Below are 13,039 nucleotides of genomic sequence, written 5' to 3' on the forward strand. Positions count from 1 at the left end.
TCCATAAAATGAGAATGGACACATGCCTACAATGGTACAGGGTGCTTGGCATAATTCATGCAGCTTGAACTACTGGGTATTTGTTCATTTCCTTAACAAGCACTACTTCTGCACTGGCTTTGAAATTGCTATTCCCTGGCCTGCTTTAAGAGTTCTTTTAATTGTTACTTATTTGTAATTGTAACTTATTTGATCTTGATTTTAATGACCACACTTTCAACCAGTTACAAGCATTATTTTAATTATATCACTAACTGATGGTTTTGTCCATACAAACTACTTACAGGTATTTATAATTGTTTGTCACCTTCAATTTTTATTGTATTTCTTCATTTTTTATTAGTTTATGTTTTTACTTACCTAAAGTATTTCTCATTGTTCAAATGTTCTGGACATTAGCAGTATAAGAATGCTGAAGATGAATTTCAAAGTGCCAGGCCAATACGAAATGAAGATACAGTACTCCAAGTAAGGCACCTGCAGGTAGCAGTGAGGCATATGATGGGACACGGTAACATTGTCTGGATATGAATGTGCCTTATGGGAACACCATGCGGGATATGCTACAATTCATGGCAAAAGCACATATGGCAACATTGCAGACATGGTCAACAAGATGCATACACATGCAGACATACAACTAACCCTGTGTGTATGTGTGTCTATGTCTGTCTGTCTGTCTGCCTCCCTGCTTGCCTGTCTATCTCAGCTACAAGTAATATTTCAGGATACACAGCGTAGACTAAAATAGATGACTTGACAATGAGTGTTATTACTTACATGTGCTTAGACTTTTTTGTGTGACTGAATATACAGTATGTGTTTTGCATAATTCTCTTGTATTACTACCATTAGTATCTACATTACTAATGGCTGGACATTGAATTCCGACTAGTTCATAGCCTTTGGTTTGTACGCTACAATATTTTCTGAATTGACTCTGGTATCCAGCCTATCTATCTCTAAACTGCACAGGTACAGTTATGATTGCACTGTTACTCATCTGCATAAGATTCATGCAGTGTTTGCTTGGTTGGTGCACTTAACATGCTCAGCAACCTTGCTGTGCTATTGGCTTTAAATCACATTTGGTCTTTGTTGGGGCGTATTTCTACATACTAGTCCTATGCAGGGAACAATATATTTATGAATCCCAAACCAACCATCATTCTCTCACAATTTATAACAGAAAACAAGTATATAAATTTAAGCACATAATTTCTAAATACATATTTTACATTCAAAGTTAGTAATGCATTACTTTGAAATTACACTAAGACTTGAGATTTTCTAGACTTTAATATTCAGGACTTTCTATTTGATATTCCACATTTTGTTCTCTATATCATGGAGGTCTTTAAGAGCAGATTTGAATTTAAAAACAGTTTTGTCTGCTATCCTGAAAATGTAAATAAAAACAATGTGATGTTCCCACGCTGGGCTAGTAATCAAGGAGCCTGAATCCTCACCACTAACACTTGCAAGGAACATTCACTTGGAACAAAAATGGATACACATAGTATTTCCAGATGCAGTTCTCTGCATCAAGCACAATTTTTTAAGAGCACACAGGAAACACACACAGTCCAGAGTCTGGATTTCTCTATCCGTCTCCCTCCATTAAGACTCTCAACTTGCACAACTAGAGTGTTTAGACCTCAGTTAAGTGTCCAAGTCAAGTTATCCACCTCTCTCTCTGTGAAACTAGTGCTTTGTGCCCCTGCTCCAAGCAGCTGGTACACACACTCTTTGAGACTTGATTTTCACACACACACATACCTGGGAAGGGCTGGCACTGATTTACTAGCTATGCCCCTTCTGCCCAAACTACCACCACACACTCCAAAGCCAGCTACTCTAAGGCTTTTGCAAAGTTACCTAATTATATTGAGTGACATTAATATTAATACAAATGGTAATGTTGACCAAATAGCAAGGCTTTCAGGAGTGGCCGCAGTGTCACTGAATAAATACAGGTACTCTCAAAGATTGAAATATTCTCTAAAGGACCAGCCACAATGAAAAGTTTAAATATACTTAATAATAAATAAGAAAAGAAAATGTAAATACTAAATATCTATTTACAATAAACACCAGCATTTCAGTCACAGGAAATATTCAAATAAGGACAAACAAACAAACCAAGCCTCTGGGCTAAATAGTAGTACTAATGAGAAACTCAAAAAGAAAAAGCAAAAAAACGTAGCACAAACCAACACAGCTGAAGAAGTAAAAGAAACTTTAATACCAGTAAATGCTTTTGCGGAACACTCCTCTTCATCAGAACATAAAAACAAACCAAAATACAAACATAAATAAAGAAGCAACAAACCGTCAATTAAAAAACAACCAATAAAACTAAACTATCAGTTATAATCAATAAGCTAAACTACAAGCCCTCAATGCAGGTTTTAAAGGGACAAATCCATTTAACCCTGGTTCTTTGTGTGCCTGTAATGCTACAATCCATCTAATTTCTGCCAATTCCACTTTGTTGTTAAAAATCACCTAAACGCACACTGCCAGAAATCTTCTGCAATGCCCTGAAAGAAAAACTGTGATCCTTATATTCAGTGACATGTTTTGCAAGTGCACTGGAAACATGTCTCCTGCATGCACAACCAATGTTTTCTAAAATATGCTCCCTAAAGGAGCGACTAGTCTTCCCAACATAAAAACTAGTACATTTATTGCAGGTCGCAAGACAGATCAAATTATAGCTAGCATAAAACCTAGGGACAAATACCTTACTAGTGATAGGATGAATAAAACATTTATCTTTAGAAATAAAATTACACGCTCTACAATGGTTACAAGAAAAAGTAACGAGTCTATCTGATAAAAAGCCTGTTCAGTGCATTAATGCTACTCGATTCATAACAAAGATGTCTCTTTAAAGAATCATTATTCCTAAATAAAAAGGGTCATCACCTACTACTTTCCTAATATTAGGATCAGTTATAAGAATAGGCCAATTTCTTCTAATGATGTCACATAGACCCGTAACATCACTAGAAAAAGTAAGAATGAACCTACTGCTATTTGATCTATCTTGCAACCTGCATTGAGGGCTTGTATTTTAGCTCATTGATTATAACTGATAGTTTGGTTTTATTGCTTGTTTTTTTAATTGATGGTTTGTTGTTTCTGTATTTATGTTTGTATTTTGGATTGTCTTAATGGTCTGATGAAGCAGAGTCTTCCGCGAAAGCGCTTACCGATATTAAAGCTCTTTTATGTCTTCAGCTGGGTTGGTTTGTACTACCTTTTTGTTTTTTTCTTTTTGAAATATTAAAATAACAAAGACTGATAGATTCACACAGATACAGAAAAACAGTACTTCACTAATCTGACTAAATTTTTCTGACTAATCTAAAGAATTATTATTCCCTGGTCACTTACTAGAGCAAGGTAAGATAAAGTAGGTGAGGGGTCCTTCTCTGTCAGGTTCCAAAAACAGATTGCTATGAGACTTCAGTCCCACCTAATGTTAAAATATCATTTTTAGTGATGGTTTACAAGATGACATCACACACATCTGGCCTTCCGACTTCTGATTCCAATGCTACCCTCTTTGGTTAGAAGCTGTCAGGATTTAGTGCATATGTGTCAATAACACAGACACACAAACACACGGACACGTGCACAGAGCCTTGCTAAGATCTGCTGCAGCTCCTGGAAGACATAAAACAATTTCAAACCTACACCCTTCCAGCATAGCAATTAGTTCACCCCAAAGACAATGCAGAAAGCTTCCAAGTACAGTGTGACGATAGAAGGTACTGTCAGCCATGCCAGGAGAAGTAGGGCAGTGGATATGTAACATATGCCAGCACTGCTAGCTAGAATTTTGTAAAGAATTATATGTCATTTCTACATCAAACTGATTTATACAGATGCTTATGTTTAAAAAATATATTTGTAAAGCTGTTTGTGTTAAGTGTATCAACAGTGTGCCCTCCTGGAAAAAAAAGAAATGTACATGCATTATTGTAACTGAATTAAGGATTTAGTGCATATGTGTCAATAACACAAACACACGCACACATGCACAGAGCCTTGCTAAGATCTGCTGCAGAAACCACAAGAAACCATAGTACTTGGAGACGTTAATATTGACTGGTCTCTCTGTTCTACCCATACAACTCCACAACCTATTAGCCTACATGGTTTTTCCCAAAATATCCTATCCCCTACCAGAATAGGCAATACTCTTCAAAAAGAAAGTACCATTGACTGGATCCTTACTAATAGGGACTCAAACAACTACACCACAGGCACCCTTCCCAGTGACCTCAGTGACCACCTAATAACTTATATTATTAAACATAAATGCCCAACTTCTAATCCCCCCTATATAGACTAATCAGAAACAAAAAGAAATTCGTCCCACAACTATTTCTTGCCGACCTGAAATCCTGCAACTGGACCATACTAAAAACTCTACCACTCGAGGAGAGTGTGTCCCACTTCAATGACACATTCCTTAAGATACTTGACTCACATGCCCCACATAGACAAATTAGATCCAAAGTACGTATAGCACCTTGGCTAACTAGAGAAACTAAAACCAAAATCAAACTCCGTGACCAAGCCTGGGATAAATGGAGAGCCACAAAAACCCCCCAAGATCGTACTAAATTTCAACAGCTAAGAAACACTACTAAAACAGCTATTACCCAAGACAAAAAACAATACTTCTGCCACCTCCAGCAAAAACACCAGAACAACCCAAAGAAATTCTGGGCAGGTTTTAACAACCTCCTGCACCCAGGTAAAACTTCTACCCCAACCCCCAAGAAACTTATAGAGAAAGGGCAGGAAGAAGTAGCCAACACCTTTAACTCCTTCACCGAGACTATCCAAACTCTAGCCAGTCAACTAACCTCCTCTCCCCCATCTGCCACTCAACCGCATGATGATACCCCTACCCCTTTCAATTTAAAGCCAGTCTCTTCCTCTTATATACGTACCCTCTTAAAAAACTCAAACCAACCACCCTAGCGGCTGACCACCTTCCAGCGGAATTCTTACAAATTGCGTCTGATGTAATAGCCTACCCCATATCAATCCTTATCAATAGAACTATAACTGAGGCGAACATCCCCTCTATTTGGAAGACTTCTTATATCATTCCGCTTCACAAAGGAGGTACCTCCATGGAAACATCAAATTATAGACCAATAGCAATACTGTCCCCAATAGCGAAAATCATGGAAAGATGCATCCACAAACAACTTCTTCACTACCTAACCTTTAATCATCTCTTGTCCAACTCCCAGCACGGCTTTCGCCCCCACCACAGTACAACTACTGCCCTCCTTTCCTTTGTTGACTCCATCAATAACAATCGTAATAACAAACTTATATCCTCTGCCCTCTTTCTTGACCTATCAAAAGCATTCGATATGGTCAATCATCAGCTCCTTCTTAACACCCTTGAAACCCTACATCTGGACACTCCAGCACTAACCTGGTTCAAGGCCTACCTCACTGGTAGGCAACAAGCTGTCCTGTGGCAAAACAGTATATCAGGTCTGCTCCCTAATACCATAGGTGTTCCTCAGGGCTCGATACTGGGCCCACTTCTGTTTTCCATCTTCATAAATGACCTTCACTCAGTCATCCCTAAATCCACCTGCATCCAATATGCCGACGACTCCACCCTGATCTGCTCAGATGTCTCCCTCTCGAATCTCCAAACCATCACTCAACACTGTTTTTCTCTAGTTGAAAAATGGTTCACCGACTTGAAACTCCTACTCAACCCAACTAAAACGAAATTATTACTATTTTTCCTCAACGTCTTCTCACCCCTAGGTAAAGAACTCCCAAACACTAACAACATAACCTTCCATGTTAAATCCAATAATGGGACTCTCATAACCCCTGTCACCAGTACCAAATTACTAGGTGTTACTATTGATCATAAGCTCAAATTTGACATACACATTACCCAAACCATAAAGTCTGTAAACAAAAAACTAGGATCCATGTACAGAATAAAAAACTTTTTAACTCCTACTGCCAAATTAACTATTGCCCGCACGCATCTCCTCTCCACCCTCCTCTATGCTTCCCCGGTCCTCTCTTTCCTCAATAAACGTGAACTTAACATGCTCTCTCTTGCCTATAACCACATTGCTAGATTTATAACAGGTTCCCCTTATCGAACCCACCATTGTCTTAACCTGAGGAAACTTGGCTGGTTGGAACTGCCCAATCTTCTCAAACTTAACCAACTCATGGAAGCTTACAAAATAATCAACCATCCTGATAGAACTCCCTCACTGTGCAGCATTCTGACCCCATACACTAACCTCAATAGTCTTCGATCATCCAACAGCACCCAGATCCTAACCATTAAAGCTAAGAACTTGGGTGGTGATGCCCTCTATGCCAATTCCATTGGCAAGCCGTGGAACTCCCTGCCAAACTACCTAAGACTTACAACCTCGCACAATCATTTCAAAAACAACCTTAAAGAATATCTCACAACACAATGGCTATGCCCATGTCGTGAACTTGACTAACTATATATCTCAAACCCCCCTAGTCCCATATCTCCCTAGTCCATTTCCCTTATGCAGATCTCTATAATCTCTCATCCCTAATAGTAATGCGGGTGATTCTTGATCTAGTCTATATTCCATTAGTATATGCGAAATCAATGCTATGTATAACCTGCTGTTTGTTCTTTTGTCTTATATAACATCCATGTAATCATCCTGTAAATGTAACATGTATTCTCTTTTTGTAACTCTATTTTGTAACTTGTAATTTAAACATGTACTTACCATTTTGTTTGGAGCTTTTCTCCTCGGGCCTCTACTGAAAACGGATATGTATCCAGCTAGACTAGCCCGGTTAACAAATGTAAAATAAAATAAATAAATAAATAAATGTATATTTTTTAACAGAGGGTACTGGAAGAGAAGAGATTAATCTCAGTCCAGCCAACTTTAAAATAGATCTGAAATTAAATTACTTTATGTGTTAAGCCATAAAGATGTTATCCCACAGTTTTGAATGGAGGCAGAGACACAATGTATGTTTATAGCTCCTGTAGGAAGAGTGGAATGTTTTTATTGTTTTATGGCTTCCAGATGCTTTAATAAAAATTAGCTAAAGGTCTAGTGTATATTGTAGCATATAGGTGCTTCTAGTGATGGGGTATAGTACCAGAAACAGAGTCAGATGACCAGTCATGTGTGATGTCATTCTGTAAGCCAGAAATAATACTTGGATATTAGTAAGAGATTGCTCTCATGATTCTGTACTCTGTCTTGGATCTGACAACAAACACTACTCACCCACTTAATCCTGCCTTGGACTAGTAAGTGACCAGGGATAGTAATTCTCAAAATCAGTCAGGAAAATATAGTGACAATAATTAAGTATTGTTTTTCTGTAACTGTGAGACTTTTTCCATCTGTGTTATTTTCAATATTCCCTGTGACTGAAACTCTGGTGTTTACTGTAAAGAGATATTTAATATTGTCATGTTCTTTTATTATTTATTATTAAATATATTTAAATGTTTCACTGTGGCTGGTCCTTTTTAGAAAATATTTATTTTGAGAGTAGCTGCACATAACTCTGGTCACTTCTGAAAGCCTTGTTGTTTGGTCAACACTACCATTTGTATTAATATTAATTTCACTCAGTATAACTGGGTACCCTTGCAAGATCCTTAGATAGTTGGCTTTGTAGTGCCTGGTGGCAGTGATAACTAACTTATAGTCTGGGCAAAACAAGCCATAGCTAGCAAACCTCTGCCAGCCATTCACAGGTGTGTGTGTGTGTGTGTGTGTGTGTGTGTGTGTGTGTGTGTGTGTGTGTGTGTGTGTGTGTGTGTGTGTGTGTGTGTGTGTGTGTGTGTGTGTGTGAACTACTTGATGAAGGGACACGAAGCACTTTTTCTCAGAAAGAGTGGTGGAGGACTTGGCTTGGGCACTCAGCTGAGGACTTAATTCTGCAGTTGTACCAGTGGGGAGTCTTACTGGGAACCTGGAGGGAGACAGATAGAGAAACCCAGACCCTGGGGTGTGTGTGTTCTGTGTGTGCTCTTAAGGGAAATTGTGCTTGATGCAGAGAGGTCTGCATCTAGAAATACCGAGTGTATCCATTTGTATTCCCAAGTAAACATGCCTCTGCAGTGTCAGAGGTGAGGATTGGGTCTATATTAAAAGACTGAAGAGGTATTTCAGCGAACACCTCTTGGTCGACATGTAATGAGCGAATGCACTAAAGCTTGAATGCTCAAAACAACGATTTATTTCCCTGAGAAAGAAATCGCTTGGCCATCCCCATGTGTTTGCCCCTTTCCTCACTGTAGTGCAATCCCGGAGTTGGTATATTTACTTTGGGGTGTGGGGACAAAGCCCCCCACTTTATGTTTTAAAGTGTGTGTGTGTGTGTGTGTGTGTGTGTGTGTGTGTGTGTGTGTGTGTGCTAGCGGTTTCTTTCCCAGGGAAAGAAACTGCTGTTTTGAGCGTTCTCGCTTTAGTGCATTCGTTCGTTATTGTTAACCAAGAGGCGTTTGCTGAAACACCTCTTCGGTCTTTTAATATAGACCCATGAGGATTCAGGCTCCTTTATTAATGGCCCAGAGTGGGGACGTTACATACAGACATTTTGTCTCTGACTGCATTGAGAACTATAAAATACATTCTTTATGGCTGAAGCCAGATTAATTTCAAACTATTTTCAAAGTTAGGTAGATTACGATTAACTTCTTTTCTTCCAGTATCCTCTGTTAAAGCATATACATTTAAACAGTTACAATAATACATGTGCATTTCTTTTTCTGCCCAGTAGGGCACACTGTTGGTACATTTTTAACACAAGCAGCTTTACAAATACATTTTTCAACACCAGCATCTATACAAATAAGTTTCATATACAAATGACATATAATTTTTTTACAAAATTCCAGCTAGCTGAGCTGGCATATTAGATATCCACTGCTCCACTTCTCCTGGCATAGCTGGCAATACCTCATATCATCACACAAAACATTTTCTTTCTACTCAGGAAAATGGAACCGTTATAAATCTATACTTTACTCAGATAAAGTTTCTGGATTCATGTTTGAGAGGACTTGCATACTACAGTCATGGGGCCACTTTCCAGTGTAGTTTGCTAAATAGGTGGTTACGTACTACAGTCATGGGGCCACTTTCCACTGTGGTTTGCTAAATAGGGTGGGATGCCCAGATCACTGAGAAGTGCTAAATCAGAAAATTTGCATGGGAGACTTCAAGAATATAAGGGATATATGTTCTTTGTTTTATTACAGATATTCTTTTATTTATTTTCAATGTAAAAAGAGAAAAGAACAAGAGAAAGTGAAAATAAATGCTGGAGGAGAAAAAGGAACCTCACTAGGCATAATTATATGCAATTCCCATAACTTATTAAGTTATAATGCACCACAATTTTACTTAAACGAGAACTCTGAGCAAAAAAGGTAAGTCCCAACATATTTATTCCACCAACTGTGTAGTACATTATGCATGTTAATGAGCACTATTACAGTACTTATTGATTTATTTACATACATTTTTACTGGGGTAGATGACTGACTGCAATGGACCATTTTCAGGCTCATCTTGGGGGAATAACATAAATCATTACAGTGAAAAAGTGGAACAGTGGATCTAGGCATGCAAATTTTCAAAATTTACTTGCAGAGAAGTTCAAGGTATCATAATAGCAAGCAGATATAGGAGAAAGCTGCTCAATTTACACTGATGTAGACAACTGAAGAAATCACTTTGATATACAGTGGATTTTAATCAACTTTCGGACAGAGAAGTGGGATTTGACCAGGTACCAAACAAAAGTACACACATTGTAAAGAATAAAAGCCCTTGGAAGGAGAGGGAGTCGGGAGAATGTGACAAGTACAAAAAATAGGCTGGCAATGCTATGGAGGACAGTAGGCCGATGCACAGAGTTAAAATATGGCCATACCGATCTACTGATGATGTTATAATGTACAGATATGGTGTCAGAGGGGAGGGGCAGAAAGGTAGGGGACTAGGCTGATGTAAGTCAGAGTGCAAACAATGTTTCCTGTAGAAAAATGTTTGCATTTGTCTTGTTCAAACATGTAAAAGGAATCCAACATTGACCAGGTACCTCAAAAGAAAGATAAAATTTGTAAAACCAGCAAAAAAACAGAAGTAAGGCTCCAGGCTGTACAAACGTTTATTATAAAACACAGGACACAAGCGCTTTCACCAAATAGGCTTCTTCAGGTGTACTAACATAAAGTACTTGCATCTCTATTTATACTAATCATTCAATTACTTCAATTAAAATTTTTAAAGACATATTGTACTTAAAATATAATATATAGAAAAACATAAAAACAGTATAGTGTGTGTATGAAACACATATAAAAAACACATTTATAATATATACATAAAAATAATTCATTTACGTAAAGGTTTATTTTTCAGTGTGGGCCTTAAGGGAATATGCTCATTTAAGCCATGTCCCTTTGTTGCCCTTAACCTGATTATCCACTTAACCTCTAAAGCTTCAGTTTGTGTCTTAATATCTCTTCCTCTTATGTTTTCAAATATCTTTCCTATAGACCTAAATGAAAAAATATGTTGCATACTAGTATCCTTGATATGCCTGGCAAGGGCATTAAACAAACTACCTTTCCTTATATGATACAAGTGTTCCCTAATCCTATCTCTAAAAAACCTACGTAGAACTTCCTACAAGTTCTACATGTGGCAAGGTAAACTATATGTCGAGAGTCACATCTGGCATTAATAGTAAAAGTAAAGGTCTCACTAGTATCTGGATGCTGAAAATGTATGCAAGTATCAGAAGAACTACAGAAATTGCACTTGCCACAAGGTCTAGTACCTTTAATAGTACTTGATGCAAACTGTTCCTTAGGATAACATAACTGTCTGTGTAATGATTTTTGATTCTTAAAAGTAAACTGTGGGTATGCCTCTATATATTTATTTATCTGCATATCAGAGGTTAAAATACTCCAATTTTTATTAATAATGTCAGTATAATACTTAATATTCCTGGAGTAGCTAAAAAAATTCAAAGGGGTTGCGGATTCTGGGCATGTTTCATACGCTTCTTATCTCTGCCTTATGTTTAGAGAAATAAGGCTTATTACAAAGAGACAGCATGCATCCACAAGTTATTTTTAGGAATGTAGCACAGAAACAGTTTTTAAGGGCTTCCAGATTAAATGCTAATGTAGATGATTTTACTAAACATCTTAATAAGACAAAAGATGAGCTTGATGAAAGAGGTTATGAACCCTACCTGATTAATCAAGGTATGCAAACTGTAACGAAATTAAGACAGAGCAAAGCCAAGCCTTATTTCTCTAAACATAAGGCAGATAAGAAGAGTATGAAACATGCCCAGAATCCGCAACCCCTTAGAATTTGTTTTAGCTACTCCAGGAATATTAAGTATTATACTGACATTACTAATAAAAATTGGAGTATTTTAACCTCTGATATGCAGATAAATAAATATATAGGGGCATACCCACAGTTTACTTTTAAGAATCAAAAATCATTACACAGACAGTTATGTTATCCTAAGGAACAGTTTACATCAAGTACTATTAAAGGTACTAGACCCTGTGGCAAGTGCAATTTCTGTAGTTCTACTGATACTTGCATACATTTTCAGCATCCGGATACTAGTGAGACCTTTACTTTTACTATTAATGCCAGATGTGACTCTCAACATATAGTTTACCTTGCCACATGTAGAACTTCTACGTAGGCAAAACTGATAGGTTTTTTTTAGAGATAAGATTAGGGAACACTTGTATCACATAAGGAAAGGTAGTTCATTTAATGCCCTTGCCAGGCATATCAAGGATACTAGTATGCAACATATTTTTTTCATTTAGGGCTATAGGAAGGATATTTGAAAACATAAGAGGAGGAGATATTAAGACACAAACTGAAGCTTTAGAGGCTAGGTGGATAATCGGGTTAAGGGCAACAAAGGGACATGGCTTAAATGAGCATATTCCCTTCAAGCCCACACTGAAAAATAAACCTTTACGTAGATGAATTATATTTATGTATATATTATAAATGTATTTTTAAATGTGTTTTTATATGTGTTTCATACACACACTATACTGTTTTTATGTTTTTATGTATATTATATTTTAAGTACAATATGTCTTTAAAAATTTTAATTGACGTAATTGAATAATTAGATAGATTAAATAGAGATGCAAGTACTTTATGTTAGTACACCTGAAGAAGCCTATTTGGTGAAAGCGCTTGTGTCCTGTGTTTTATAATAAATGTTTGTACAGCCTGGAGCCTTACCTCTGTTTTTTTTGCTGGTTTTACAAATTGTTCAAATATGTGTTTTTTTTTCAGCTGTTCAATGAATTCAGTGTAGGTATTGGCTTCTCGAAATGTCATAGGGAAAGACATGCTACCAGTGCCTGAGATCCTCCTTAAATGATGCACCATGGACATGTTAATAATATACAACAGCTTGTATATCAGCATCATTTTAATTTAACTCCAGTTAAATTATAATCACAGAAAAGCCAACATTCTCTCTTTCCATGCAAATGTAATCTGAAACATTTACTTAAAATACATTTTTTGCACTTGACAAAATGAGTGTGAATGTCTACTTTTAAATACCTAACAGAACTAGTTTCAAACCAACAAGTGTCAAATTCTTAATGTCCACCGAAGGCCTAAAGATTACACACAGACCCTATATTAATGTTGATGTTAGAAATCGTATACAGTAATCTAGTACAGCAATCATGTTTGATAGTTTATCATTTGGGTTTAGAATGGTAATTAATATATCATCAGCATAAAGGTTTAGTAGCCGAAAGAAGATCAGCATAAAGGTTTAGTGCAGATGAATCTTTAATGTCTGCTACTGTCCCCCAATCCTCTTACAACTCCTTAAGCTGAAAAGCTAACAGCTCTAATGTTAAAAATAAATAGCATAGGGGAGCACCCACATTTGGTTGTAAAAAACTGTTTTT

The 13,039-nt window shown here is 37.1% G+C and overlaps 1 protein-coding gene across 1 annotated transcript in view; it reads right to left on the minus strand.

The window, feature by feature from the left end:
* LOC122812560 (connector enhancer of kinase suppressor of ras 1-like) overlaps positions 1–13,039 on the minus strand; it is a 719,099-nt gene that overhangs the window by 685,868 nt on the left and 20,192 nt on the right. The gene's annotated exons all lie outside the window — the stretch shown is intronic.

This window comes from Protopterus annectens, chromosome 1.part1, assembly GCF_019279795.1.
Source record: "Protopterus annectens isolate FY-2018-M chromosome 1.part1, PAN1.0, whole genome shotgun sequence".
In the NCBI taxonomy this organism is placed as follows: domain Eukaryota; kingdom Metazoa; phylum Chordata; order Ceratodontiformes; family Protopteridae; genus Protopterus; species Protopterus annectens.